The following is a 26,055-nucleotide window of genomic DNA, read 5'->3' as shown; positions in this document are numbered from 1 at the left end:
TTTATTCATCAGGGACATATTAATGAATATTGATGATATATTATAACACAAGACTTTTGCCCCAAGAAAGGTGAATTATAAATTATCGTTAAAAGATGTTATATGTTCTTACGCACACAGAAGCAAATTGTGTGAATATGTGGTGAATTTCTACATTTTGCATGGTAAATATTACATCCATAAAAATGTTTTTGCAAAATGCATACCTAAATGTAATTTATTCTTAATAGAGATGGAATCGTTGAAGATGTCATCAAAGTTCATTAAAAATAAAAAGAATGAAATTTTGTTTAACTTTATGTAATGTCCCCACTATGTTTACCAAATTCTATTAACCTTGAATGTGTCAATAGGAAAAAAGAAGAAATATTTAGCTTGTTGATTTTTTTTCTATCTCTTGTTACTGTTGTTATTCCTTTTTGTTTTGTTTAACTTGTTAACTTGTTTGAGGATTTGTGAAATCTGTCCTGTGAAGCATTCTTGTTGTATGCTGAAATCAGTGATGTGAATTATTTGTTTCAATTAAAAAAAAATGTACAAAAAAAAGGACCCCCTCTTGACCCCCCCTGATAAGTAGTGGGACATTATTACAACCGCCACTCGCCATTAAATAATTAAATGAAATTACTTTTCCCCTCAGACCATCATTTTTATTTGTTTCAGAGATCAGCGACACAGTGCCACCCGTCCACCCCCGCGCATGCTAACAACATCACAACTATTAGCGCGACGAGAACACACAGAAACTAATTTCAATACGCCACACGTCACAACTAAACACACAGGCTTCATTTGCAAGCCTTTCATCTACAAGTCTGCAAAAAGCACAAGCAAGGAAACGCAAGGCATAAATAATTAAGCAAAGACAAATTGCTGCGTAACCGTAAGCGTCTGAGAAGCGTGACGTCTGACGGATCCCGATTGAACAGCGCCGCCTTTCCACTCCAGGTGTTGTTATCGTTTATCCGTATTGGAGACCTTGTGTGTAATGAGTGGTTTATCAGCACGTAACAGGCGTATTTAGTAGTAAATCACCAGCGGTAAACAAACCTAGGAGATGACGTGACACTGTACCTTGCCAGATAAAGCCATAATTAAACCCACAGCTCTTATCATCACGCAGGGAATCATGTCATTTAAATCTGCGCCTTGTAAAATAGCGGCCTAAACCAATTACTGGAGGCTCATATGTGTCTCTCTCAAAAGTCATTTTCATTTCGAGTAGAAATAGTTAAGGTTGATTGCAGTAACCAAGGGAAAAATTAAATCAGAAATCCATCTATATGTGCGATGGGGTTCAGATCGCGGATGAAGGGTTCTTCTCAGTCTTTATCTGATGTATTTTAGAGGTGACTGGAAAATGACTTTAACAAATGTTTGGATGTTTCGTTTTTCACTTCAGCTGTAAGTTTTTCTCTATGAAGCTTATATAAATGTGGTAAACAATAAAATAGCACCATGGTATTACTAGGTGAAACTATCAAGAACATGTAAGGTTAGATTTCTCCTCACAAAGAGAAAAAAAGAGGAGAGAAAGCAAATAATAAACAGATATTTACAATTTAGATACAATTTAGAGATTACGCCTATTTTATTTTCATGACAAGCACCCTTGTCCATCATTATTTTCATATTTGTTATCTAAATGCACATATAAGCTAATCAAATAATAATTTAAGTAAAAAAATAAAATAGGGGGAACTTCTGGGGGGAAATGTGCTTAATTGTCATGGGGGGGGGGGGGAATTACAGTCAAATAATTATAGGAAATAAATTAAATTAAATTTTAAATAAAATAAATCTCTTAATAAATAATAATGTGTGGGTGAAATATGATCCAAAAATTCTGCTTTAATGAAAAAATAGCACAGTAATACCATGGTATTCTTTGCAGTTGCTTGGAGCACCATGTAAATGTAAATTTAATACATGTAATTAAATTGTCTACAATAATGCTAATCTATCTATTTTTTTTTTTTTTATAAAACAAAAAAAAACTGTGCAAATCGTCAAATATACACTTCAGCAACCAAGGTAAATTACAAAGACATGAAATTACCATGAAACATAGAAAGAAAGGGGAAAGCATGTAAATTAGTTGTGATAACTAAAATGCATGCCTCAGGCATAATTAAAACACACTGCTGTTAACAATATCTGAGAATGCACTGTCACGATGTGTGTATTAGCCTGCACAGAGCTTAGACCAGATCCACCACAGGCAATTCACATTACACGTCCAGCCCCGGACACGTTCATTAAGCAGAAATGACCAGCGCTCCATTTCCCTCCAGACTATTCACCCATGACCAACAGAAAGGTCACGGCTTTGGACGCAGTGGACTCACATCTGGCTGAAAATAGAGCGTGAAAAGGCACTGTTCCGATGCGCTTCTGTTGCTGAAGTCCTCTGTGTCAAATGAGGACCGTCTGACCATCTCAAAACTGCACAAACGATGCCAAGACAATGCCAGTAACCGCGTCAAGAATGATCGCTCATATTCAACATGCAGCACACAACAAAAACTCCCATCACATCAGTGCTTCGGCTCAGAGTAAGAGCTGAGCCATCGTGATGATTGTCAGTCTGTGGGAAATCTCCCATCCTTGGTTTTTAATGAAGGAGAAGTGGGGCAGTCCGAGACCGGCTCAGATGAATTGTCGTGTATCTCGGGTATTAACTTACAAAGCCCATTACAGCAGTAAAACAACAGGGAAACGCATGCGGCCCGGCCCGTCCCGGCACCACCCCTAATCTCTCCAAGATATGCATCATTGCATCAAATCCCACTGTTTCCTCAGATTAAACGTGTGCGCTTATAACAGTGTGATATTAAACAGATGTGCGGTGGTCATATCATCACTTCTTTACATTGAAAGAGGAGTTTATACGGCTCACAGGCATGCAAATGTACAGCAAACACTGAGAAACACAAGCTCACACCACACAATCTTGGGGGAAAAAAACATTCATTAAGGTTACCAAGGGTTTTTTAGTCCAACTCCAAAGAACATTTGTGGTAAAGTGGCTTTAACTAACTATTATGTACTAACATTGAAATTAATAATTTGATAGAATGGACTTATTGTGTACATACATGTTTTTACATTGTACTTATATTTTGAAAATACCAGCGTGCAGCCACCCCTCCAACTCCCAGGCGGCCGGCAACGAGCTCGACGTCCCCCCGGCAACTCACTAATAAAGGCTAGATGTCTTACGGTGGAGTCTCTATCGTCATCACCGTCGGCCATCTTGTCACAGGCAAGCTTTCTGAGGGGCTCTGTGGCACCTGATGTAAGATGAGTGATCAGCACGAACACAAATACTCTTATCTCGTTGAAATCTTGACGGAAAACGGTTTGGTTTCTTACAAACGTTATTAACGTGGCTATAATTCTGGATGATTATTTATTTTATAAACTTATGATTCATGAGTGTGATAACTACATCTCTGACGTTTATAACAAATCAAACCGTTTGAAAATCGGTAGAAAATTGAGCAAGTTATGGTTATTTAAAAAGTGCATGCACCATTAAAACACAATGTTACGAGTGAGCGAGCTGCCTGTGACAAGATGGCCGCCAGGTGCGGACGTCGACCTCCATTGGCCAGCAGCGCCGACGAGACATCAAGCCTTTATTATAGATATCTATGCCCATGGCCGCTCCTCCCCCGCTTCCTGCTCCTCCCCTACCCCGGCGGATGGCAGCAGGCTCCAGCCCACGGCGACCGGCGGCGACGACTCGCGCACCAGGCTCGATGGCACCGCGGATTCCCCACAGCGGCGAGGACTCTCTGAAAGCGCGTTCCTCCCTCTTCCCGGGTTTCGGCACCAGTGTAGCAATGTTCAGGGAAGAAGGAGGCGGGAACCGGCCAAGATTAACCAAAATACTTTATTTAAAATAAAAATCAAACACAAACAAAACACAGGCCTGTTCCTCTCTCGATCATCAACGTCGTCGCTCCTCCTTTATGCTTCCGCTCCTCCGTGAGAGATGCGAGACCGAGAATACTTTTTGCGCGCAAAAAAAAACAAAAATAATGACTTTATTTCAACTATTCATTTCCTTCTCTCTGGGCCTCGAGTCAGGTTACTAGTTTAACAGCGTACGCTTCTGATGTTGTACGTGTGACGTAGCTCGACGCAATTACACTAGTGAACTGACTCGAGGCCCAAAGAGAAGGAATTGAATAGTTGAAATAAAGTCGTTATTTATGTTTGTTTTGCGCACAAAAAGTATTCTCGTCGCTTGATAAACTTAAGATTGAGCCACTGTAGTCACTTGGACTATTTTAACGATGTCTTTAATAACTTTTCGAGGCCGGCAAGTTTCAATCCCTCAGAAGCCTATGGAGGAGTGATCCAGCTCTCAGATTTCATCAAAACTCACGTCCCTCGGCCTCGTCCTGTTCGCCACATATATGTATTTACATATATATATATATATTTATTTTTTAAAAACTTTTTTTGGCTTTGGTGCAGAAACCAAAAAAATTAATTTCGAGCATAGAAACAGAACGAGCCACGTCTGTTATAGAGTGTGAATGTAGCCCTACATAGACAGATACGCACACAAAACTAAACACAGTCCTACAGTATATGGCAAGAAAGAAATTCAGAGCACATACACTTCAGGACACAGCGAGACACAAATCCAGAGATGATTAAAATCTGGATGTTCAACTGTCAAGGCATACATGCTGAAACAGCAGCCATATCTACAGATGTTCTTAAGTAAGCATTCATACTTAAACCCCATCGAGCATCTCCCACACTATAATGAATGCTATCCTTTCTTTAAAAAAAAAACATTATATTCATGTTATTGTCAGCGACTTATTTATGCATGTGACATAATCTGATACAATGCAAAGCACATAATAACAGGCTGAAACATTCATCTGCATGTGCTTTTGTGATGCATGCACTCATAAACCGCTCCATACATGGACATAATTCCATCTATACAGCTTTTGTGTTGTCACTAATTTACATTTTAACAAAAGAGTAGACACTCTAGCAAAAAGAAAACAAACTGTGCATTATCAATCTGAGACTGTGTTTCTATATGAGTGTATACTGTTACTGATTTTCAGGCTAGAATGTGCTGATCTAGAATCATGGCTCTCGTGTCTTATCATATTAACTGTGAGACGAGAGACTAACCGACCTCAGCTCAGCTCCCTGAGGAAAATCATATTGCTGTTTCATAGCTCGCAAGTCTTAATAGAGTCCTTAGTTTAGTGGACCACCGATATGAGTTTCCCAATACCAGTAGATACTATGGCCAGCAGTCGTATCACCCTGTAGCTCAAGACTGGTGCCCACTGAAGCGCAGCAGGGTTGAGTCTGGGCAGTGTCTGGATGGGAGACTCCTGGGAAAACCAGGTTTCTGCTGGAAGAGGTGTTAGTGAGGCCAGCAAGGGGCGCTCACCCTGTGTGTGTGTGTGTGTGTGTGTGGGTCCTAACGCCCCAGTAGAGGGACGGGGACACTACACTGTCAAAGAGCACCGTCCTTCGGATGAGATGTTAAACCGAGGTCCTGACTCTCTGTGGTCATTAAAAATCCCAGGATGTCCTTCGAAAAAGAGTAGGGGTCTAACCAAAAACAGCCTGTTTTTGTCTGTACAGCCCATAATACTCTTACATCGGCGGCCCATTCCTTTAGTTTTGCTTAATTGGCGGCGCTGGTATCTTTGTGCCGGTGTAATGCATTGAACAAAAAAAGTCAGTGTAATTTTTTTTTTTTTTTTTTTTTTCACAGACCGGCCCATGAAACATGTAGATCAGCGGCCGATTGGTTCTTTTCTTGATTGACACTGGGCTGGTCCAATCACATCTTTAAACTCCTCCCCCTTTGGGCTCTGAGCGATCGTGCAGTGTCAGTGTGTATCTGTCAAAATAGTCAGAGATGGAGAAGAAACACAAGGAATGTGCAGAGAAATAGCGTAAAAAAAAGAAACGGGCCCTTCAAGTGTCTGATGAGGATATTGAGGAGGATCAGGAGAGAATGAGTGAGTGTAGAGAACTGTGGTTACGCATTATTTACACATCTGCATAGTTGACGATTACGCATTTTACTAGAATTGTAATGAGACGCGTTTGTAAACAATGTTTTCCACCAAAATAAAAGATCATGTGTTTATCTCTTTCAAGCATAGAAATTAGTACAAAACTAATTATGAAAGTTGCTTTTATTTTTCTGTGCATTTGTTTTACAATATATGGCTATTACTGTCATGGAATTAATATTATAACTATTATTATGTAGTAGTGTAATGCAGACAGACACTATATCACAGCTAAAAGAGTTTTGGGTTTTTCTTTGTTCAATTTGCACACTGATTATGGGTTGGAGCTCCTAATTTTTAACTCTCAAAGTGCACCAGATTGATGAATTTAACATTTAAAAGCACACATTTTTCTTATGGGGGGGCTCCCCCGAACCCCCCTAAAGGGACAGAGGTCCACCCATCACAGATTTACCAAAAATCCTGTGTCAAACACTGGTATTGCTATGCCAATGCAGCTTAGCTTGTTTTAGGATTCATCATTGTGGAGTAGTTCGATTGTATTTTACAATTAGTTATTTCATCTATTAACTCTTACTCATTCCTTCTCACTCGTTACATGGCATTAGTGGTTTTAATAGGAGTTAGTATACATATTCAGGGGCGTGAAAAGATCGGTTGTGTTTATGATTATATGTAGTGGGCCAGTCTGGGCCAAAATGCCAGGGCCGATTTTTAGTCCCAGTCCAGCCCTGCATCACATCATCCAGGTGGAGCTGCACATTGGTGGTGGTGAGGAGATTCCCACTTCTATGTAAAGCGCTTTGAGTACCCAGAAAAGCACTATATAAATTTAATGAATTATGATTATTATTATTACTAGAGAGGCTGATGTGATGCGGATTAAATGTGATATAAGATCATACAGAATAGTGTACACCGAAATGAAAATTCTGAAAATCTGAATATAAATTAATTAATTTATAATCAAAAATTGTCTTTTGAAATTAATTCAGAAAACTTTAACAATTTAAAAATCTATTACAAATGTTAAAACATTCATCAAAAGATTGTATTTTTATTTTTGATTAGATGCAGACCAACTGAACATGAACGTAAAAATATCTTGATTAAATTATTTTGCTTTAATAATGATTAAATAATAATAATAATAATAGTTTATTATTGCTGTTGTTGTTGTTGTTTGAGAAAGTGAAAGTGAAACGTGATGGCCAAGTATGGTAACCCATACTTGTAATTTGAACTCTGCATTTAACCGATCCAAGTAAGTGCACACACATTAGGAGCAGAGTAGTGAGTAGTGAACACACACACTGCAAACGTGGATACACACACCCAGAGCAGCGGGCAGCCTTGAGTGGGAGCGATTGGGGGTTAGGTGCCTTGCTCAAGGAATCGAACCAGCAACCTTTGGATCACCAGTCCAACTCTGTTACCATTAGGCCACGACTGCCCTAGTAAATTTTGAGAAGTAAATTTTATTACATAATAGTAATATATTTCTTTCAACTTTTATTTTGGCTGTTTATTTTTGATGATTTCAGCCCTCCAAACAATTTCAGCCAAAACCAAAATGGCTGTTTCTGAACTTGTGAGCATCATTAATACAGACAGGAGAAGGAGAAATCTCCATGTGCTTTCCGTTTGATCAAATTAATGTCTAGGAGAAACAATCGACATATCAAAGAGATCTTCCTTCCCACCAGCAGTATTATCTCCCTCTGCAGAGCAGTTTGTGTGATTTAGTCGAGCTTTTAACTTCCCGTTTCACTCACACACACACACACACACACACACACACACACACACACACACACACACACACACACACACACACACACACACACACACACACACACACACACACACACACACACACACACCTGAGCTGTGGACCATCAGAGTCGTGCAGCCTGACAGCAGGCAAGCTCTCTTTTCTCTTTCTTTCTTTCATGCCACCATCATTTTGCATCAGTCTATCACACACACACACACACACACACACACACACACACACACACACACACACACACACACAGACACACACTGTCAGAGATAAACTGCAACACTGCCGTCCTCAAGACGGCATTAGAAATCTCAATGCATCTGCAATAATGTCACAAAATACTTTTTTGCTGCAGTAAAATCGTACGGATGAAGTTTCGAATGTCATGGAGTGACTGATCAAAACAACATGCTAAATAAACATACAATGGAAATCACAACTCTACTTCTGTAATGTCACATTTAAACAGAAAATGTATATTTAATAAGGAAGAAAATATTACAGGGCTGATTTTTTCCATTAGGAATTAATGCATGAAAGATCACAAAGACAAACGTTGGAATAATGTCCACAATAAGTCTTTACATACAAATGCAAAAAGACAAACTCTGTGTCCAGGAAATATTATTTATTTATTACTTTATTATGTTTGTTGCATTATTTATTTATTTATTATTATTTATTTATTTTAGTTTTTTGCATTATAATGATGATAATGTCTGGGTTATTTCTGGATACTTTTCTATAAATTATATTATATCATGTTATGTTATGTTATATTATATCATAATAATCTTATGGAAAATATAAACAATGTGGGGGCAAAATATGATCCAGTTAAAAATGTACTTTCCTAATTGGTTTCATAATAGAGAATAAAAAAAACATTAAGATAATAAATAGGAAAGTAATTAGACTTCAAAACTACAACAAAAAAATAATATTAGATCTTCATAATTTGTATTTATCTACCAATTACCAAGTTACCACAGTTTTGTTTTTGTTTGTTTTTTTGCAATGGAAAAACTTCAAAGCAACAACTTCCACACAATTTTTAGCAATGTGTCTATGTTATAATGTAAGTATAAAATGTAATTTTTTTCTATTTTCTATACAGACCGTCTATTTTTTGGGAGCAAAAAAAAAATGAGATTGAATTTGAAAGGCTGACTCATATCATGAGTAATACGGTCATTATTTCACACACCATCACCGGAGCCGAATAAAGACTGAAGTCCTCGTCCTGGGGTCGATGGAGGGCCGTATATACGACCTGATCAAAGCTAGCCTGAGATGGCAGGACTCGTGATGTAGGGTCTCCGGCTTGACCAAACAGCCAGTCGCTCACAAAGTCAACACGCATTCGCAGAGATTGGAATTCCTCAAAATGTGCCAAGGCCGTCCGCAACAGCCATAATCAAATATGAATGGCTCCAGAAATACAGCCGCGCTCTCGAAAGATAGAGGTGAACAACAGGCAATAACTCAACAAGATTAATCATTTTCAGGGAGATGTTTGGTATTGAGGGCATATTCTGATGGGACGATGCAGTTCGGAGGGTTTTACCTCTGAGCATCTGCGTGGGTCGCAGTTCAGGATGATTCTTGAGTATTTGGGAGAGTCACTGACCATCCGGTTTCCCAGTCTAGAGGCCTAGGAACGTGACTAGACAGAGAACGCTGAGTCCGAACACACGCTCTGAGAAAAGCTGGGTTGTTTCAACCCAAATTTGGGTCAAATATGGACAAACCAAGCCGTTGGGTTAAATTTTTGAATTTTTGAATTTTTAACACGCGATTGGGTTTGTCCATATTTGACCCAAATTTGGGTTGAAACCACCCTGCATTTTTTAGAGTGCATGCGGCATGAATGTAGATGGGTTTTCAGAGAAAAGCCTGTAGCTACACATGACCCGCTCCAGACCTGAAGTAACACAGAGGGATGGAAACCTGCATAATTCTGCAGCATTTTAAAATTTAAGACCGGATGGTGAGTGAAAGTTTTTTAAAAGGGGAAGAAATGAAACTGAGAGAGAAAAAAAGACCTGAAAGGTTCAATTCCAAAAGCAAAGTCAATATAAAATGACTTCTACAAACCATTTTACTTTTATAATATGATGTTTTTGATTTCATGTTAACTTCTTCTCAAAGTAGATCTCTTTCATATCTCATATATATGATTCATTATCCACATACATACAGCGACATGTGTATATATACTATACAGTATAGCAAATATCAACTGCTTTCTTGTATTAAAATGTATATTATATTATCACCCAGCTCTTTAAATAAAGCACTGGATATCCACTGAAAATAATTTTGGATTTACTTTGAAACCATTTTCACTATATTGCTTGAAAATTTCACGAATAATTACATATATTATATATTATTATCGTCCAGCTCTAGTCTGCTAAATGTGACGAATGGCATGAATATATTAATATAGTATAAACATTATCAATAAAGCTGCTTTGAAATCATTGTGCATTGTGAAAACTACTAACAAATTAGTTTGAAAGCACTAACAAACACAAATAAATTTGACATGACATATTTCTTAGACAGCGCTGAGATTAGATGAAGAGCAAATGGAGGGTTTTCCTGAAGTCTCATGTTTCTTCTGTAATAAAGATCTCACATGCATCTCCTCTAGAATTTCAGAAAACATCTAAAACTGTTTCTCAGATTTGCCAAGATACCAAAGTCTCAATATGAACTCAACAAATTCTCCCGAGACCAAATGATCTGAGCTATCCACCATCCTCTTACTACATCTCCATCTATTTTTATTTCTTCTTCAACAGAGAAACATGCTTAAACTCAGAACTCATTTCTATTAAGGGACATATTAAAGAGACATTAAGTCTCCTATAGAGCAACCTTTGAGCAACACAACCATCCTCGGGTAACTCTAAAGCAATCGCAGATGGCCTGTTTAGTGCTGGTAAATTACTATTGAAAATCTACAGCTTTCCACTGAATGCCATGAAAATTAATTATGGTTAATATACTTATTTATATATATTTTGTTTGTGCATTTGCCAGGAAGTACTGCAGGCGACGTGTGGACCATTGACAGAGCAACAAAGCAGAGCGGCTTTCTTTCTCCAGAAAAACACATCCATGCAACTCATAAAGAAGCCCGTGTGAGACATTCTAACATGTATTTACTGCCGTCTCCTCAGACAAATGCCAACTCATCCAGCCAAGCTAAATTACCATGGTAACATCCGACTGGATGACCAATATCGACGGGAAAAAAGAGAACTACACTCTGAAACTGTGAAGAGGGAGTCGATTTCACATTAGATTATTTTCATTCCAGTCAAAACCGACAGATTTCACTTTCATGTCTCTTTATGATGATCGATCATGTACAGTGGGATCCAAAAGTCAGGAAAATGCTGCTGTTTTGTCTTTTTTATGTCAAATGCAACATTTTTCATAAAAAAATTATAGGGTGCAATGAGGCTAAAGGCACATCCTAAGAAAAATGTGCTTTTCACTGCTCTCATAGTGTATGATTGGAGAAAAAATATTTATGTTTTTATTGAACATTGATGGAGCAACAGATTTTGTGTGAAAATAAGTCATAAAAGTGTTGTTTATTTTTATCTTATAAACATTTGTGGTGGCAAGGTTGGCCTTTTACCCAACAGACACACGGGTCAAAATGCACACATTATTTATACAAATACATAGCTAAAATTATGTTTTTTTAAATGTCTAAGTAAATACTTGTTCACAACTAGCATTTTAGCAAAGTTGGTACGATTTTTGGTAAAGCTTTACAGTAGTAACATGTAAATATAATATTTTATTGCCTATGATTTAAATAATATAATATATTTCAATATGATGGATTCATTATAAATATGGTGGACACCTAACTTCATATATGCATACAATAAATAGACAACAACAAATAGAAAAGTCATCCATCAGTTTATTATCATGTTAATTATTGTGCCTTTCGCCTCGACAGAAGGGGGACTTTTTCCCCCAAATACCATATTTTTACCTATTCTTCCGTTATTGAAACCTGTTCCTTAAATTACCTTGAAAAAAAACTGAAAATCATTAACAAGACCTTTGTCTTAAAACAGGGATTTTATTGATTCTCATTCGCTAGCTTCATACATTTCCAAGTTCATCATCAAAAGCCGTTGTTAAAAAAAGTGCTGAACTGCATTTTTGTGTCATCTAGTGGTTTAAAAGAGAATAAAGCCATTTTACGCCGGTGTCCCTTTAGCCCCGCTGTAGCCTAATAGCAACAAATGGAATGAAAACACAGATTAATACATTTGTGAATAACAGTCTGTACAGAGAGTCACTGACTGACTAACCAACTGACTAACTCATTTGCAACTGTCTACAAAATATAGGAAGCACAATAACATTTATGAATGAGTCTAAATGGTTTTGCATTTTTACACCTGGTCACATGCGTTTTTATTGATCGGATAGATCAGATCTGATACACGACAACATAAATGTGTCTCTGCAAAAAAAATATCAATCAAATCTTCAATTCCCGCACTATATGCAATTTAACAGAGATCACGTCTGCATTTTTTTATCGCCAAACTGCGCGATAAATACGAGGCCAAACTTTCAGTTTCATTTGCAACAGTGTGTCGGCTTGCTGAAGAGACACTCAGCAACTCATCTGCAACGGGCCATATCTGTGGCGAATATCTGTCATATCTGTGGTGAATATCTGTCATTTCTGTGGCGAATATCTGTATCTGTGGTGAATATCTGTCATATCTTCTGTGGCGAATATCTGTCATATCTGTGGCAAATATCTGTCATATCTGTGGCGAATATCTGTCATTTCTGTGTTGAATATCTGTCATATCTGTGGCGAATATCTGTCATATTTGTGGCGAATATCTGTAATTTCTGTGGCGAATATCTGTCATATCTGTGGCGAATATCTGTCATATCTGTGGTGAATATCTGTAATTTCTGTGGCGAATATCTGTCATATCTGTGGCGAATATCTGTCATATCTGTGGCGAATATCTGTCATATCTGTGGCGAATATCTGTCATTTCTGTGGCGAATATCTGTCATATCTGCGGTGAATATCTGTCATTTCTGTGGCGAATATCTGTCATATCTGTGGCGAATATCTGTCATATCTGTGGTGAATATCTGTCATATCTGTGGTGAATATCTGTCATATCTGTGGTGAATATCTGTCATTTCTGTGGTGAATATCTGTCATTTCGGTGGCGAATATCTGTCATTTCTGTGGCGAATATCTGTCATATCTGTGGTGAATATCTGTCATATCTGTGGCGAATATCTGTCATATCTGTGGCGAATATCTGTCATATCTGTGGCGAATATCTGTCATATCTGTGGCGAATATCTGTCATTTCTGTGGCGAATATCTGTCATATCTGCGGTGAATATCTGTCATTTCTGTGGCGAATATCTGTCATATCTGTGGCGAATATCTGTCATATCTGTGGTGAATATCTGTCATATCTGTGGTGAATATCTGTCATATCTGTGGTGAATATCTGTCATTTCTGTGGTGAATATCTGTCATATCTGTGGTGAATATCTGTCATATCTGTGGCGAATATCTGTCATATCTGTGGTGAATATCTGTCATTTCTGTGGCGAATATCGGTATCTGTGGTGAATATCTGTCATATCTTCTGTGGGGAATATATGTCATATCTGTGGCAAATATCTGTAATATCTGTGGCGAATATCTGTCATTTCTGTGTTGAATATCTGTCATATCTGTGGCGAATATCTGTCATATTTGTGGCGAATATCTGTCATTTCTGTGGCGAATATCTGTCATATCTGTGGCAAATATCTGTAATATCTGTGGCGAATATCTGTCATTTCTGTGTTGAATATCTGTCATATCTGTGGCGAATATTTGTCATATTTGTGGCGAATATCTGTCATTTCTGTGGCGAATATCTGTCATATCTGTGGCGAATATCTGTCATATCTGTGGTGAATATCTGTAATTTCTGTGGCGAATCTGTCATATCTGTGGCGAATATCTGTCATATCTGTGGAGAATATCTGTCATATCTGTGGCGAATATCTGTCATTTCTGTGGCGAATATCTGTCATATCTGTGGCGAATATCTGTCATATCTGCGGTGAATATCTGTCATTTCTGTGGCGAATATCTGTCATATCTGTGGCGAATATCTGTCATATCTGTAGTGAATATCTGTCATATCTGTGGCGAATCTGTCATATCTGTGGCGAATATCTGTCATATCTGTGGAGAATATCTGTCATATCTGTGGCGAATATCTGTCATTTCTGTGGCGAATATCTGTCATTTCTGTGGCGAAAATCTGTCATATCTGTGGTGAATATCTGTCATTTCTGTGGCGAATATCTGATTTTTCTGTGGCGAATATCTGATTTTTCTGTGGCGAATATCTGTCATATCTGTGGCGAATATCTGTCATATCTGTGGTGAATATCTGTCATATCTGTGGCGAATTTCTGTCATTTCTGTGGCGAATATCTGTCATATCTGTGGTGAATATCTGTCATATCTGTGGCGAATATCTGTCATATCTGTGGTGAATATCTGTCATATCTTTGGTGAATATCTGTCATATCTGTGGTGAATATCGGTCATATCTGTGGGGAATATCTGTCATATCTTCTGTGGCGAATATCTGTCATATCTGTGGCGAATATCTGTCATATCTGTAGTGAATATCTGTCATATCTGTGGTGAATATCTGTCATATCTGTGGCGAATATCTGTCATATCTGTGGCGAATATCTGTCATTTCTGTGGCGAATATCTGTCATATCTGTGGCGAATATCTGTCATATCTGTGGCGAATATCTGTCATTTCTGTGGCGAATATCTGTCATATCTGTGGCGAATATCTGTCATATCTGTAGTGAATATCTGTCATATCTGTGGTGAATATCTGTCATATCTGTGGTGAATATCTGTCATATCTGTGGCGAATATCTGTCATTTCTGTGGCGAATATCTGTCATATCTGTGGCGAATATCTGTCATATCTGTGGCGAATATCTGTCATTTCTGTGGCGAATATCTGTCATATCTGTGGCGAATATCTGTCATTTCGGTGGCGAATATCTGTCATTTCTGTGGCGAATATCTGTCATTTCTGTGGCGAATATCTGTCATATCTGTGGCGAATATCTGTCATTTCGGTGGCGAATATCTGTCATTTCTGTGGCGAATATCTGTCATATCTGTGGCGAATATCTGTCATTTCTGTGGCGAATATCTGTCATAACTGTGGCGAATATCTGTCATATCTGTGGTGAATATCTGTCATATCTGTGGCGAATATCTGTCATATCTGTGGAGAATATCTGTCATATCTGTGGCGAATATCTGTCATATCTGTGGCGAATATCTGTCATATCTGTGGCGAATATCTGTCATTTCTGTGGCGAATATCTGTCATAACTGTGGCGAATATCTGTCATATCTGTGGTGAATATCTGTCATATCTGTGGTGAATATCTGTCATATCTGTGGCGAATATCTGTCATATCTGTGGCAAATATCTGTCATATCTGTGGTGAATATCTGTCATATCTGTGGTGAATATCTGTCATTTCGGTGGCGAATATCTGTCATTTCTGTGGCGAATATCTGTCATATCTGTGGTGAATATCTGTCATATCTGTGGTGAATATCTGTCATATCTGTGGCGAATATCTGTCATATCTGTGGAGAATATCTGTCATATCTGTGGCGAATATCTGTCATATCTGTAGTGAATATCTGTCATTTCTGTTGGGCAATATCTGTCATATCTGTGGCGAATATCTGTCATTTCTGTGGCGAATATCTGTCATATCTGTGGTGAATATCTGTCATATCTGTGGCGAATATCTGTCATATCTGTGGCGAATATCTGTCATATCTGTGGTGAATATCTGTCATATCTGTGGCGAATATCTGTCATATCTTTGCCGAATATCTGTTATATCTGTGCCGAATATCTGTCATATCTGTGCCGAATATCTGTTATATCTGTGCCGAATATCTGTCATATCTGTGGTGAATATCTGTCATATCTGTGGTGAATATCTGTCATATCTGTGGTGAATATCTGTCATATCTGTGGCGAATATCTGTCATATCTGTGGCGAATATCTGTCATATCTGTGGTGAATATCTGTGGCGAATATCTGTCAAACCATCAAACCACCGCATGAAGTGATCGGAGTTAAATCCGTCTCGAAAGCATTTCAGAGGGATTTACACCTGGTCTTTTCACGATCAGATAGATATCCACTCAGAGAAAACGTGTGAAGTGACCAGTAGTGCCATAAGCTCAACATTTCCTACATTACAAGCTAATAGCAGCACGTCTCACAAAGGTCTTAAAAGATTCTACCCAGTGCTTTCAGAACATGAATAATTATGCATGCACAATGCTTTTTGGGCTCGTTGCATGCCAGAATCATTTTATTTGGTCCATATTCAAATGAAGACTCGTTTTCAAGCGTACCGTTTTGAATTACAGTAATACAGCCTGACAGAGTAATGACAATGATTATTGAATTATTGTTGTGGTGCTCCAAAAAACGCACTTGAAAAAGCCACTTGACCTGCATGTAATCACTGTCACCTGAAAATACACACAGCTTTTAATTGTATTCCACTGCTGTTTGCATGCTTCACAAGTGAAGCACAGGTAGCAGCCAGAGAATAATAACAGAGGCAAACTCGTGTTCATTCTAATAATACGCTTTTTATTTCAAAGGTATAAAGCCTTGTGGATAAAAGACTGAGGATGAACTGAATGAAAAGTGAGGTTTGAAACAAAGCAAGTTCTCTGTTCAAATCAACATTCCTGTGTTAATATGTGTGCAAAACATCATAACTTGCTCTGCATTTAAAGCTATTTCCATGTCTGCTGATGTCACTATGGCCACAATGTGTTATTAGATGATGTTAATAAATGGTCAAATAGAAAATCAGCCATTGTTTTAGCAAAATATTAAGGTCTCGCTAAATTCTAATATAGAACTCACACTTTCATGATCCAAATCCAATAAATTACCAAAGTATTTAATAAAATCCAGACATAGTTTTCTCATAAAATATCTTGTTTCACTCTGAATTACATCACATTACAGAAATAATCAAAGAAGTACACAAAATACACACCTCTGACATTGCTCTTGTTCAGGCGGGGAAAAAAATATGAAATACGAAAAAGCAAAAGATCTTAAATACTGTAAGTGCTAAATTAATGTAATGTTTCAATTGAACTTCTATTTATTGGGTTTTTATTTTTAAGAAGAGCAAATGCAGCCAGAAATTGTGTATGTAAATACATATGAAAGTCAGTTAGTTTCATGTTTAATTCAATGTGTTGCTTGAGGTTTCTTTGAAAATATTTGAAAGCAAAACAAAATCTCAATGTGATATAAATTCGTATATTTTTTCAGAATCATAAAACTTTGCTTATTTAAAGAGATCCCAGATTTCTCAAACAATTTCGGACCCCCTCCTTTCAATGTTGTAGCCAAAAAAGTCCCTACAATAGAAATGCTGTGTGTTTTGCTGAACATTGGATGCAAAAGCCATGTTGACTAATAGGCTACAGATATATAAAGATTCAATTAAGTTTTTAATGTGTTTAACTTTACAATAAGATGAAGCTTTTATCAGTGCTAAATGTTAAGCAAACTATTCTGCTCTGCTGTGAAACTTCACCACATTCATATCGCCCACTCTGCTTTACAACAACAGTGAGAAAGCAGTCGTTGTTTCACGGGCAACTGGGTGAAAAGCCCACACAGTCAGGAAGGCAGCGAGGCCGGAAACATGGGGGGTCGCGTTCCTTTGGCATAAACCGGATCTCGGAGCAGGTGTGGGACCGTAACACAGCAGATAATTTAAGCAAAGGTCTGCGGGAGAGACACCTAAAGCAGGTGCAAAACTGCAGATCGAGATCAATTAAACGGGCCTGATGGTCCTCCTTCCAGGAGTCATAAAACCGCTCTCATTTGTAACCCATATCTGTCATCTCTACCGCCCCTCAGGCAACATACATCAACGTCCCCCCACCCTCGCCGTCCCGCTGCACTAAGGTTTATACTCAGACTCAGTAAAAGGTAATCAATGTTGTCCATGGCACATCGCTTCTTCCACACGATCTATCAAAGAGGGCTGCGTGTCCGAGCCTTTAGTCTGAGGACCCGAAGGCGACACTGCCATTCACGAGACATAAATCAAGACGAATCTATAACACATTAGTTTATGTGAGTTTGCAGCATGTATGTTTGCTTGTATGGAAAATATGCGGACAGGGGGGCTACTGACAGGCTTCTGCAGTCGCATTATATCGCATATCAACATAACTGTCAATAGCACTCAGCAAATGCATGGGAATGCAATGACACTCAAAAATACTGCCACATCACTCTGTTTATAATTGCATGTCAGCATTAAAAATTTATGTGATAATTACATGCAAGCTGGAATGCACTGACGCAACTCAGGTTTCATTAGTGGCGGATAATCCGAGGGTGCAACACTTTAAGGCATCTCTGGACATACATTACTCGCCTAATTGGATAATCTAAATCACTGATTGGATATCGAGTTCCAATGCGGGCTCGAAGGAGCCCGATGGGGAGCTGGGTAAATGACAACAATCAGTGAGAACAGAGCCGAGGCGCTTGAGGATTAAACTGAGATCATGTCGACGCACAACAAGGGGCAAACAGCCACTGGTTCATGAACGAGAGACGAAACTCTGTCAACCCACAACTAAACTTGAGTTTTTCCCACACACACGTAGAAGACATGGCGGCATGTGCTCGCTCAGGAGACAAACCTTCAGAGATGTCGACGTATCGATGTGGATAAGTACCACACGGTCAAAGATGCCTTGCTCTTACTGGAAACTACAAGATAAAGCAAACGTGTAAACGTGCAGTAGAGAATGCGGTTTGAAGCAATCGAAACGCATAGAAAATCAATCATGGGTCTAGAGATAGACTGTACCTAATAGGGCCATTTCTTTACTTATTGAAAAAAGATCATTTATTTTGCACAAATTAAAACTAAGACATCTACTGAATAAAGACTGCATGATGCACTTATGATGTGGAGAATCACTAAAGAGCCACTGTGGCAAAATTAACATAATTAACCATTCTATGCATTAATTAGTCTATGTATTAAAGCATATCATCTGCATGCATGCATGCATTATCCAATTCAGAAATAAGGAAAGTTAGTTACTGACTAAAAATAAAAAGAATGAGGGTTCTCGTTGTGATATTCATTAAACACTCAATTATCTACATAACAAACAAAGCATGACGTAATTCAGATAATCAAAGGGCATGCTACATCAAAATACTGTTTTGACCATAATCATAGAGCCAAAATGTAATTCTGGGGAGTTTCTAAATATCAGAGATGCTCTCTCATCCTCTACACAGTCAACTTCCATATACAGCAGTCGAATATGAGACCATCACTATTAAATGGCATTATTTTAATGACAAATGTCAAGAGCGCATTACAGTGTTGAAAAACACAAGCCTATAAGATATGCACTGTCAGTACAAAGAAATACAGAAATGTCATATTGAAGAATATGCACAACATGCTGGTTAATATTGCAAAGTTGTGAACTGTAGCCCCAAAATGTTATTGACAACACTCTAAATTATCTACCAAAACAATAAATCACACCAAAATCAATCATTTCCAGTCTAATTGAGCAGATTTAGATTCTGATCAATATGTGATCACTCCAGTAACACACTAAGGAGCCAAGCCTCCGTTCACTCAAGCACACATACAGAGAGAGAAGTTCAGTTGATATTTCTACAACCTCAATTATCAATACTGACCTGATATTAAATTATGAGTTACAGTGGTGGAAAAAGCATGTCGCCTTTTAAATGTGCATCGATCAATGTAAAAGTAACAAAGAAACTCATGCATTTCAGATACAAAGAGTGAATACAGGTAAAAATGGGACAAGCTTAATCATCTGCATCATTATGTCAATATTCTTCTTTTACTAAAAATGATCAACTAGAATGTTCATAACATAGTCTCATAATTTGTACAAAAAAAGTCTCCAACCTGTATTCACCATATATTGTATTTGCAGTAGCCTATTTATGCATAACAGCCTACCGCCAAGTTGATAAGACAACATGTTCTGACAACATTTTGAACGATCTGCCAAACTAATCCAATAAATCACTGCCATTAACAATCATTTCGATTTTGATAATGAACAATAGATGATCATCTCAGTCGGTGTCTAAAGAATATATAGTCAACTCTTTTCAACTTTTCATTCAGGCAAATACACATATCGATAATACCGGAAACAAAAGACGCATTAAAAATAAAACGGCTTATTGATTCAGACACAAACTACCGGCAACAAGTTGCGTGTAACCCTTCTATATATGCCATGATCTGCCTTATAGACACATCTCCAGCCGTATTATAGATCTCAGTAGATGTTCTGCATAAGAATCCGAGAGTTGGACACATGCAGTGGCTATAAGTCTCTGTAAAAGCATAAGTTTATGGAGAGGAGCTTTACCTGAAGAGCAGTCACAATGAAGCCTCGGCTGTGGATTTTACGCACTGTGTTCCGGGTATTTCGAGCTGCTCCTGTATAACGGTACGATCCTCAATGCGGCGCGGTGTGAGAGCTGGGGACAGACGCGATGCGATGCGATGCGATGCTCGCGCTCCTCTCCGCCGCCGCGCGTGATGAGAGTCTCTTCTGTCTCCAACGCGCGCGTCTGACAGCAGCGCGCAGCCTCGTGCGGTGATCAGCAGAACTGACTGAATAAGAGCAGGACTCACTGAGAGTTCACACACTTCTGGTACAGCCTCTGTGCATGCGTTATGGTAGAAATGTTTCATTTACCTTTCTTGCATAAAGTGCATGGACCTCATTCATTTTTCATTACATATACCTTCTTTTATGTTCTTCTCTGTTTATGATGCTATCAAGATGTTTATATTGCATCTTCTTGTACATAAGTACAGTAAGTGCTCCTGTAAATCAGGGGGAAAAATCAATAAAGCTCTAATGATTCTGGACACTATGCCGTTTGTTCTGATGTTACAATAACAAAATGCATACAAAAATGTTAAAAACAGACGAACAGCGGTATTAAAACATTAGTCTAATGACACACAAATGATTATAGCACTAAGCGGTGGGGCCAAATGCGACAGCGCAAGTACATTTAATTGGGAAAAGCATTTAAAGGTCATAAATGGACATATTACATTTATGACTGATTCCATTTATCAGGTGGTGATGTCACTAAATTGATACTGGATTATTGTTAGGGAATTGTACTCATATACTAGCATACTCCTTTTGCAATAGAAGACTATTTTTAAAGTAGTAGGAGTTGACTAATATGCTAGTATGCGGTTCCGAATTCAACATACAGGGTTTGCAATTCAACCGGGTTTGCGTCTTTGCAATGCTTGTATTGACACAAAACTTTGTATGTTGATGAGCAATCATCAACATACAAAGTTTTGTGTCAATACAAGCATTGCAAAGACACAAACCCGGTTCCTGGTTAGCAATTACATCATGGAATAATGGATTCGTAAAATGTATATGGTCTGGACTATTAAAATGATTTCCAAAGCCTTTTGCCATGATGGTCTGAAGATGATCTGACCCAAATTTGTTGCAGATCTTCGCTGCAGGAGAAGATCAAAATATTAGATTTGCAATTCAACATGGTGGCCATGCAACATGACCAATACTGAATAACAAACACTACACTAACAAACGGCTGTTTACCTGATTGAGTTGATGGTTCTCCGCCTCTGTTCTCTGGATTGTGGACAGCAGGAAAAAAGCCTATATTTGCTGTTCTATTGCACTTTATTATTGCATTTCATAAACCCTGTACCACCATAAACTGCTACAAGAAGCAGTTTGTTGAACCAAAAGTACTGCAAAGCAACAGTGATAAAGAACTTTATTTGTCCTGTTGTATATAAGAGACAGTGGATGGGGGAGGATATCACTGACGCCACAGCAGATTTCCTTTTTCCCCAGACACACGGCATAACAAGACCAGCAGATTGTGGCATCATTTACCGTGTGACGGGGGTTAAGTACCTAGCTGAGGGGGTCTTGATCAATATCTCACCTAGCGGTGAACCCGCAGAGACAAGGACTGAGTGAACGCTGAAATGCTGTCTGTGCGTCACAGCCAGAATAACCAACAACACCCTCCAGATTTCACCTGACTTTCACTTGCACTGTAAAGCAGTTGTGACAACTAGCCCCGGATGCCCTCTGTTTCTGAAGAATCTAATTCTCATCGAATGTAAAAATCTTTTAACCACAGATTGGTGGTGCTAGAGCATCTTTCTCGCTCTCTCTCATTCACATCCTCCATCTCTGAACGTTACAAGTAAGTTACAGCCCTGTTTTACCCATAACATACCTTGACTCACGGATGCGGTTCATCCATCATTGTCTCGCATGAATTTGCTTGTCATATTTCATCCCTCCCTCTCTCTGAAGCCTTAAATATCTTGTCTTGGGAAATGCTGACTATAGAAATAGCTTCTAAATATTACATGTATATATTTTTGTTTGCAGGATGTTCTAGGCGTGGAGTCCGTAATCTTTCAAACCCGACCAGAGGAAAACAAACACGTTCATCATGCGGTCAATGAACAGAACATCGTAAAAGGCCAAACAAATGCTTTAGCAATGACTTGTCTAATTCTGTTTGTACTTTGGATTTACTCCAGCAGAAAAATGTGCATGTATGTAACAGTGTTGAGGAATGACTCACTAAAACAGCGATGCTCCTGACAATTTACTAGCTAATTGAATATATATATATATATATATATATATATATATATATATATATATATATATATATATATACGTGAAACATGACTTAAAAATGGATGAATTTGAAATTTTACTGAAATATATTTAGTTATATAGTAATATATATATATATATATAACTATATAACTAAATATATTTCAGTAAAATTTCAAATTCATCCATTTTTAAGTCACGTTTCACGTATTAAACTGTACTTTTTTCGAGTGTTTTTCTATTTGCAATAAAGCTAAAATAAAAAATTAATAATTACATTAAATAGCGATACAAAAATTACACCGTTGAATTACTAAACTTGCCAATTTAAATAAATTAAAACTATACTTAGAAATAGTTAAAAACACATTTAAAAAACAACATATCAAAATTTCTAAAAACTAAACATAAAATGAAAACTGAAAATATAAAAATAAAAGCTAATCCAAAATATGAATAAAACCTATAAATGTTTACAAATAATACTAAAATAACATTGCTTTTTGCAGTGAGCATTGGTGCAATTTTGCTGTATTATATATATATATATAAAAATAGAGTGCAGCTTTGCCTTTTCAAAGTGAACAAAAGCAGAGAGAAATATGGAAAATCCCTGGATATCTTGTAGAAACGGTGTACCTCATTGACGTGTGGTCCTCAGAGTCAGCAGTGACATGAAGCGACAGGTCTGGACTGCTGGAAATGAAGTGATCGTGGTGATCTGGGTCTGATGGCGATAAAAGATTCTGGTGCACAACTGAGGTTCAGTCAACCAGACACATCAGAGATCCAGCGAATCCACAGAAACCATTACCGTTTCAATTTTTTACATACCAAAATTATTAAAGGGCTAGTTCACCCAAAAATGAAAGTTCTGTCAGTAATTACTCTCCCTCATGTTGTTCAACCCCGTAAAACCTTCGTTCATCTTCGGAAACACGAATTAAGATATTTGTGATTAAATCTGAGAGCTGGATCACTCCTCCATAGGCTTCTAAGGGATTGAAACTTGTTCACCGAAAAGTTATTAAAGACATCGTTAAAATAGTCCAAGTGACTACAATGGCTCAATCTTAAGTTTATCAAGCGACGAGAATTCTTTTTGTGAGCAAAAATAACAAAATTAACGACTTTATTTTTACCTATTAATTTCCTTCTCTGTGGGCCTCGAGTCAGTTCACTAGTGTAATAGTGTAGTGTTTCTGTGTTATACTTTTCGGGGAACAAGTTTCAATCCCTGAAGAAGCCTATGGAGGAGTGATCCAGCTCTCAGATTTAATCAAAAATATCTTAATTTGTGTTGCGAAGATGAACGAAGGTTTTACGGGGTTGAACAACATGAGGGAGAGTAAATACTGACAGAACTTTCATTTTTGGGTGAACTAGCCCTTTAATAAGTGTAAAAACCCCCACCTGCCCAAAAACAGAATGCAGTGAAGTTTTTGTGTTTCATTTCTTGCAAATCTCTCGCATCACTCTTCACTGACACTGGAAATTGCATGTCATCGCAGAACGTTCATATAAACAGACCTGTAAGCTTGCACATTAAAAATCATTAAACATTAAAAATCAACCTCAATGGAAAAAAACATATAATTCACTGCGGTTTCCACCTGAAATTAATGCAGTGGCAGTAAAACACCAACAATTGTTTATCCTTTTCACAAATTATGATTAAATGGTTAGATTATAAATAAATAAAGACTAATTCTGAAGTGGTTCCTTGCACAATACTATATCACAAGCTTAAAACACTTTTAGCATAGTGCATGATTTGTAAAATATGCAACGAAATATAAGATATTAGTACTGTGGTGATATTACTGTTTGCAGCCTGACATAGAAAGTTCACACATGTACAATATTGATGCTAACTAATGTGCATATATTTCATTTTAACCCAGAAATATGAAACATCCCAGAGCATAAAGATTCATATCAATGCCATTGTCAAACTAAAGGACAGTGGTCTCTTAGTAATTCTCTTTCTTAGCATAAGTGATTATCCCATTAGCATGTAGCAGCCGTGCTAGTGCTGTCAGATTCCCAATGTGGGTCTTTCACACTGAGTTGCCTGTATTTACTCTATCACAGATTAATTGAAGCAAGGATTGTGCAAACTTCAAACATATTCCACACATCAGACTGTGTAAATTCCTGAAAATTGGTGCATCTCTTCAAAGTTGACATTTTCCAGTTCATTACAGATTACAGAACGCATCATAATTAGTCCATTATTAACTAGAGAACTGTTTCACAAACAATATACAGACTTCATCAATATATCCGGGAAAACTCATATAAACATGAAATACTTACTGTACTTTAATATAGTCACAAGAAACGCTTGCATGTGATCAAACATCTCAATCTGTTCATGTTGACTCACCCCAGGCTTACCTAAAGCAAAGCAATGCTTGACTGTGCAAAAAGATAAGATAAGATTTGTTTAAGTTTGTCATTTATAGTGCATTCTACAGAACCAGTTTCTGAAATTATAGCCTGTTAATTAAGAAGGTTCAAGATGCATATTTAGTATTTTAGGAATCAGTGTTTATAAGAGAGGGGAAGTTAATTTAGAGTGCCAGTACCCTTTATATTAGAGATAATTAAATGCCCATGTGCTTTGTCATTAGTGATTGCCTTATCTCGAGATTATGGACTGAGCATAAAGGTAAAGAAAAAAAACTGCATGCATAAATACTTTGCATTTTGCAATATTTTGGGATTTTTTGGGGTTTTACTTTTTCACTTTTTTTGGAGGAGGGGGGGTAAATAAATAATTAAATACTGCATTTTAAACTTAAACATAAATTAGATTTAAACTGCTTTTTTTTCTTTCTTTCTTTCTTTACATAAAAATAACAATATTACCACTGAGTGCACTTTAATATAGTAGTTGCTTCTCTCTTTTTGCTCTTTCACCAAAAGTCATCAAAAGTTGTGAGGCTTTACTACATCAACATTATGTTTTGGCAATCAGCACAACGTTACCGCAATATTTGGGTTAATGTTGCCCTCAGGAAATCTTTCAATAATGCTGTTTTCTGGCGCAGATAAATCCTTCTCGACAATCACAAGAGAGAGAGAAAAACATGAGAAAGTCAGAAATGAAGAGATGTCAGGAGAGACTACTGTTGAATAACCCACCAAAAAGTTAACATCAAATCACTCTTTATACTTGCTTAACATATTTCTGGTCTTATTGTGCACAATGTATCAGTACACAGAGTTTTTCCAATAATATTCTGCAATAGATCACAACACTTAATCACAATCCAATCATTCCCAATGGATAAAGTCAAGTCAAGTCACCTTCATTTCTATAGCGTTTTAAACAATATGG

At 37.6% G+C, this 26,055-nt stretch overlaps 1 protein-coding gene across 1 annotated transcript in view; it reads right to left on the bottom strand.

Moving 5' to 3' along the window:
* Positions 1-20,630, bottom strand: part of cdh22 (cadherin 22) — a 222,704-nt gene extending 202,074 nt beyond the window's left edge. Inside the window, exon 1 of the mRNA XM_077197694.1 lies at positions 20,424-20,630. The gene's annotated coding sequence lies outside the window, so the exon portion shown is untranslated. The remainder of the gene's footprint in view (positions 1-20,423) is intronic.
* Between the last annotated feature and the right edge of the window lie 5,425 nt (positions 20,631-26,055).

Source organism: Siphateles boraxobius, unplaced genomic scaffold, assembly GCF_051911475.1.
Source record: "Siphateles boraxobius isolate OS27281-9 unplaced genomic scaffold, OSU_SipBor_1 41, whole genome shotgun sequence".
Lineage (NCBI taxonomy): Eukaryota > Metazoa > Chordata > Actinopteri > Cypriniformes > Leuciscidae > Siphateles > Siphateles boraxobius.
The sequence above is the reverse complement of the archived record's forward strand: the minus strand, read 5'-3'. Positions and strand labels throughout refer to the sequence as shown.